The sequence below is a fragment of the Gossypium arboreum genome, chromosome 4 (genome assembly GCF_025698485.1).
Source record: "Gossypium arboreum isolate Shixiya-1 chromosome 4, ASM2569848v2, whole genome shotgun sequence".
NCBI classification, from domain to species: Eukaryota; Viridiplantae; Streptophyta; class Magnoliopsida; order Malvales; family Malvaceae; genus Gossypium; species Gossypium arboreum.
The window spans coordinates 38,235,351-38,242,484 of NC_069073.1; the positions used below are offsets into that span (position 1 = coordinate 38,235,351).

General features: G+C 36.4%; 1 non-coding gene across 1 annotated transcript; it reads right to left on the bottom strand.

Annotated features, from left to right (window-relative positions):
• Positions 1 to 451: 451 nt before the first annotated feature.
• Positions 452 to 558, bottom strand: LOC128292182 (small nucleolar RNA R71). The gene has a single exon (XR_008282167.1). It is a non-coding gene; the product is annotated as a small nucleolar RNA R71 (small nucleolar RNA).
• Between the last annotated feature and the right edge of the window lie 6,576 nt (positions 559 to 7,134).

Genomic DNA, 7,134 nt, shown 5'->3' on the forward strand with positions numbered 1-7,134 from the left:
AGATGGAGCTTGGAAATCAGAATCAAGATAAAGGTAATGAAACTGATTGTGTACGAAATCCCATCCTCATTGCCGATGATAGGGATCAATACATCACACAATATGTTGTGCACTTTTAAGTGAGTTAAATCCAAGAATTAGAAGGCCAGATATTGAGGCAACCCAATTTGAATTGAAACCAGTGATGTTTTAAATGCTCCAAACGGTGCGTCAATTCAGTGGTATGCCCACAAAAGATACACATCTCCACTTTTGATTGTTTATGGAGGTGAGTGATTCATTTAAGATAGCCGGTGTGACTGAAGACGCATTGAGGTTGAAGTTGTTTCCGTACTTGTTGCAAGATCAAGTAAGAGCATAGCTCAATTCATTGCCACCAAGTTCCATATCTACATGGCAAGAATTGGCAAAGAGATTTTTAGTTAAGTATTTCCCGCCTACCAAAAATGCTAAATTGAGGAACGAAATCACAACTTTCCAACAATTGGATGACGAGTCTTTGTATGAGGCTTAGGAGTGATTCAAGGAGTTACTTCGTAAGTGTCCTCATCATGGGATTCCTTATTGTATCTAGTTGGAGACATTTTATGATGGTCTCAATGCACATACAAGATTGATGGTAGATGCTTCTGCGAATGGTGCAATTTTGTCTAAGTCTTATAATAAGGCTTATGAGATCATCAAGAGTATCACGAGTAATAACTATCAATGGCCAACAAATCAAACAGCTTCAGGAAGATGTGTAGCCGAAGTTCATGAAGTTGACGCCCTCACATCATTATCAGCTCAATTCCTCTATGTTAAAACAATTTACCGCTAATAGTGCTAATAATTTTGCAGCTCAGCCACCAAGTCCATTTGAAGTACTAACCTGTGTGTATTGTAGGGAAGGTCATGCTTTTGAGAATTGTCCATCAAATCCCGAGTCAATGTACTATGTGGGGAACCAACATCAAAATAGGAGTGGATAAGGACCCTAGTCCAACTTCTACAATCCTTCATAGCGTAATCATCCTATTTTTTCTTGGGGCAACTAAGGAAATGGACCGAACAATAACTTATTGTAGCATAGACCCAACCAATTTCAAGGGTTTAATCAGAAAGCTCCAAAACCACCTCAAGCTGAGGCATCAAATAGTCTGGAGAACTTGTTGAAAGTGTATATGGCAAAGAATGACGCTTTGATCCAAAGCCAAGCAGCAACATTGAAAAATTTGGAAAACTAAATGGGTTAGTTAGCTACGGAGCTTCGCAACAGACCGCAAGGAACCTTGCCAAGCAATACTGAGAATCCAAAAATTTGGGTAAAGAACATATCAAGGTAGTGGCATTGCGAAGTGGTAAAATTTTGGAACCCCGATTGATTGATGTTGAAGATAAGTCCGTTGAGAACAATCAACCAGATGTTGAAATTCCTACAACAAAAGAGTCAGAATCTGCAAAGACTGACAAGGAAAATCATAACTTAGTGAATTCAGATACTTTAACATCTTATTTGGATACAGATTTATGTACTCAGAATAGTTATCTGATTCAACCGAAAGATCCCTCACCTCCATATCCACAAATATTGTAGCAACACAAGCAGAAACAGGAGGTGCAATTCAAGAAGTTTTTGGATGTTCTGAAGCAGTTGCACATCAATACTCTGTTGGTGGAGGCTTTAGAACAAATTCCAAATTATGTGAAGTTTATGAAGGATATACTGTCCAAGAAGAAACGGCTGAGTGAGTATGAGACTGTTGCCTTGACAAAGGAGTGCAGTGCGTTCTTGTAGAACAAACAGCCACCGAAATTGAAAGACCCAGGAAACTTTACTATACCCTGTAACATTGGTGAATCTTACTGTGGAAAATCTTTGTGTGATTTAGGAGTGAGTATTAACTTGATGCCTAAGTTTATTTTCAAAATGCTAGGGATAGATGAAAGAAGACCTACAACTATGACGCTTCAGCTAGCAGATTGATCTTTAGCATATCTCGAGGGAAAGATCGAGGATGTTTTGGTAAGGGTCGATAAATTTATTTTTCCTCCTGATTTCATTTTCTTAGATTTTGAAGCAGATAAGGAAGTGTCGATCATCCTTGGGAGACCTTTCTTAGCAACGGGAAGAACATTAATTGATGTGCAGAAAGGTGAACTCACCATGTGAGTTCAAGACGATCAGATAACCTTTAACATTCTTAAAGCAATGAAATTTCCTAATCCGACAGAAGAGTGTTAAATTATAGAAGCGATAGAAACCTTGGTTTCTATGGAAATCAATTTTGAAAAAGATCCATTGGAGAAAGCCTTAGAACTTGACCCTTTGAAGGATGAAGAAGGTGAAGAAAACATGGCTTTGATGGAAGCCAATTTGAGAAATTTTATTCAATCCACACGGTTTGAACCATTAGGGTTAGAAGTCAAAAAATTTGTGTAACCCAAGTTGTCAATTGAAGAACCACATAAATTCTAACTAAAGGTACTTCTTTCCCATTTGAAATATGTTTATTTAGGTGATTGTTACACTTTGCCTATAACTATTTCAGCAGAACTAACGAAAGATCAAAAGGAGCAACTAATTGTTGTTCTAAAGAAATTTAAGAAAACAATTGCTTCGACCATAGCTGATATTAGAGGTATAAGCCATTCTTTTTGAATGCATAAAATTATTTTAGAAGAAGGAGAAAGAGCTCGAATTGATGGGAAAATGAGGCTCAATCCAATTATGAAAGAAGTTGTGAGAAAGTAAGTGGTGAAATAGTTAGACACAGGAATTATCTATCCTATTTTAGATAGTTCATGGGTAAGTTCGGTGCAGTGTGTGCCGAAGAAAGGTGGAATCACGACTGTTAAAAATGAGCGTAACGAGTTGATTCCAACGAGAACTATTATTGGTTGGAGAATTTGTATTGATTACAGGAAGTTGAATAAAGCCACTCTGAAGGACCATTTTCCATTGCCTTTTATGGATCAGATGTTAGATCGACTATTACGTAATGAATTCTATTATTTTTTAAATGGTTATTCGGGATATAACCAAATAGTTGTAGCTCCGGAAGACCAACATAAAACAACATTTACTTGTCCATACGGTACGTTTGCTTTTAGGAGAATGCCTTTTGGTTTATGCAATGCACTTGCACCATTTCAATGATGCAGGATGGCAATATTCACTAATATGGTTGAAAATTTTGTTGAGGTTTTCATGGATGATTTTTCTGTTTTTGGTAACAGTTATGATATTTGTTTGAGTAATTTGGATAAGGTATTGAAGAGATGCGAAGAGACGAATCTTGTCCTTAACTAGGAAAAATGACATTTTATGGTTAAGGAAGGGATTGTCTTAGGACATAAAATCTCAAAGAGAGGAATTGAAGTCGATAAAGCAAAGGTGGACATAATTAAAACATTACCAGCCCCAATTAATGTGAAAGGAGTTAGAAGTTTCTTAAGCCATACCGCTTTTAACCGAAGGTTTATCAAAGATTTCTTGAAAATTTCTAAACCGTTGTGTTTGTTGTTAGATAAAGATACAGTGTTTGATTTCAAAAAAGCATGTTTAGAAGCTTTTAATCTTATCCCCAATAATTGTTACACCTGATTAGAGCTTACCTTTTGAGTTGATGTGCGATGCAAGTGATTATGTCGTTGGAGCTGTGATGGGTCAAAAAAGAAACAAAGTGTTTCACCCTATTTACTGTACAGTAGAACTTTGACGGGAGCCTAACTCAATTATACAGTAACTGAAAAAGAACTCTTTCCTATAGTTTTTGCTTTTGAAAAATTCCGCTCATATCTTATAGGTACCAAAGTTACAGTATTTACTGACCATGCAGCCATTAAATACTTGCTCCGAAGAAAGATGCGAAATTGAGGCTAATTCATTGGATACTTTTACTCTAAGAATTTGACCTTGAGATCTAAGACAAAAAAGGTGTTGAAAATCAAATAGCTGATCATTTGTCAAGATTAGAGCAAGATGAGGTAACTCAATTATGTGTGTCTATCAACGAGAATTTCCCAGATAAATACTTATTTGAGGTAATTCAAATTCATGAAACACCTTGGTTTGCTGATTTTTCCAATCATCTTACATGTGGAATAGTTCCTCGAGAAATGACATTTCCTTCATGATAGTTGGTATTATTTTTGGGAGGATCCATTTTTGTTTAAGAAATGTGCAGATGATATAATCCGAAAGTGTGTAGCTGAAAATGAGATTGCTGAGATCTTGTATCATTTCCATTCATCTCCAAGTGGGCGACACTTTGGTGGTTCATGTACTGCAGCAAAGATTTTGCAAGCAGGTTTCTTTTGGCCTACACTATTTAAAAAACCTTATGCTTATGTGAAGAACTGTGATAAATGCCAAGGATTGGAAATATATCAAGGAGGAATGAAATGATATTGACAAACATTTTGGAGATTGAATTATTCTATGTATGGGGCATTGACTTCTTAGGCCTATTTCCTTTTTTCGTATGGGAACAAATACATCTTAGTTGCTGTGGACTATGTACCCAAGTGGGTTGAAGCTAAAGCATACCTTACAAATGATTTTAAGGTAGTCATGAGATTCCTACATAAGCATGTGTTTACACGATTTGGGACACCAAGAGCTATTATTAGTGATGAAGGTTCTCACATTGTGAACAAATAGCTTAAGTGGTTGCTTGACAAATATGATGTGAAGCACAAGATTGCTATTGCCTATGATCCCTAATCTAATAGGCAAGTTGAAAGAGTGAACTATGAAATCAAAGGTATCCTTGAAAGGGTAGTATGCCCTAGCAGACAAAATTGATCTCGAAGGCTCGACGATGCATTATGGGCCTATCGAACAGCATTTAAGACATCGTTAGAAATGACTCCTTATCGGTTAGTCTTTGGAAAGGCATGTCATTTGCCATTATAGTTGGAGAATAGAGCTCACTGGGCTTTGAAGCAGTTGAACTTTGATCTTAAACAAGCCGGTGAGAGAAGGATGTTACAACTTGATGAGTTGAAAAGCTAAGGTTGTTTTCCTATGAGAATGCCAAAATGTGTAAAGAAAGATCAAAGAGATGGCATGATAGTCATATACAACCTCGCGAGTTTAAAGAAGGTCAGAAGGTTTTATTGTTTAATTCAATGTTGAAGTTATTTCCTAGGAAGCTTAAATCCCGATGGAAAGGACCTTATACCATCTATCGACTTTATCCTTATTAAGCTATTGAATTATATGACAATTACGAAGGTACGTTTAAAGTTAATGGTCAATGTCTCAAATACTACTGGGATGGTAAAGTTAAGCGAGTTGAACCCTCGTTCAAATTAACAGACCCTTGATTTTTCATGAACTCACTTTGTAAATAAATAAATAATTAGAACTTATTTTTTTTACTTATTACATTTAATCAATTCTGTCTAGGAAATTGGAACTTAAGCGGGACCGTTGTGGCCCTTCCAACCTTTCCTGGGAATTAATTTAATGTAATTTGTTAAGAAGGAATTTTCTACTTAAAATTTAAAATTTTTAAGTTTCATTTTTTTTTAAAATTTTAAATTTTTATGTTAATAAAGGGGGTCAAATTTGGCCCAAGTATTAATCAATTTTTTTCTTGAGTAAGTTTGTAAATACATTCTGAGTTTGATGCCCAAGATAGCAAAAAAGGAGGGAAAAATCCATACTTTGTCGCCACTCCCATTACTTGCCGCCCAAGTAACCCTAATGTAGCTAAATTTTCGCTACATGTTGCCCTAGTTCTTCCCCATATAAACTCTTCATCATTCTACTATTTTTCATATCCTTCAAAGCAATTTGCTTAACCCTCGTTTCTCTTCCCTTTTTGCCGAAATCACCTATTACTGCCACAAGAAGATTGCCAAAGCACCAACGTTGCTATTGCACATAGCTGTTGTCATCGTCGCATACCACTGTTGCTGTCTCACGCTATCATTGTCGCCACACCATACTTGCCGTCATAAGATTTTCATCGTAGCAAGTCCTTACCCAACTTGCCGATTTCTCTTTTCCCCCTTGTGCAGAAACTTTGCCAAATTCTCAAAAAAAGATACCATGTCTCACAAAAAAACTAGATCTTCAAAGACTACTCCTGAAAACCCGATTTTGATTGATGAAGAAGTGAAAGAGAGATTTGATTTAATCTTCAAGCATCAACCTATGATTCCGAAAAAAGGTTTTAACTTGAAGAGTCATGATTTGGTGGTTGTTCCTATATCGATTAGAAAGAAAATCAATGCTCTCAAGTGGGAACGATTTTGTGATGCTCGTTCACTTCCTGATAATGAACTAGTTTGATAATTTTATGCTAGTTTGACTATGCAAGATGCTACTAAGGTCACTGTTCTAAAGAAAAAGGTACCTCTTACTTCTAAGTCCATCAATGATTTGTTTAACTTACCTGATGTTGAAGAAGATGAGTACTACCATATGATGAACAATATCAATTGGGATTTTCTTCAACAAGTGCTTGATGTTGTGACAAGTTCGGGATCCCAATGGATTATAAGAAAGTTTGGGAGACATTCTTGTTGAAGGGAATACCTAAAACCAGTAGCAAAGGTATGGTTTTATTTCGTTTACTACAGTTTTATGATTATCTCACATAGTTCCACCATCTCGATAGAATGGATGCTCTTGTTATATACAATTTTGACAGAAAAGTCCATTAATGTTGGGAAAATAATTGTCAAAGAGATTCATAACTGTGCTAAAAAGAAGACAGGAAGTGCTTATTTCCCATCATTAATCACTTCACTTTGCTTAAAGGCCCATGTTAAAACACAAGCAAATTTGAAGGCGCAATATGTTCAAGGGTCCACTACAAATCATGATCTTAAAAGGTTAGTAGTGAGGTGCATGAGCTGAATCAAGGCGAGTAAGAAGAGCCAACTGAGCTAGATATCGAGGAGTCAACAAATGGCGGGACTAAAGCTAATTCGATTCTGAGATCAAGAAGAATCGATAGGAACTAAACAGTCCTAAACCAGTTGAAGGAGCTGCAAACCCTGAACCAAAGGTTGAGCCAGAAGAAGAAACAGTCAAGCTAAGTGTTGAACATGAATCTACAACTCTAATGCTGACTTCTGCAAGTACTTCAAAGAAATCAGAGTTGTCAATTATGATGGATATGTGCAAGTTCATGC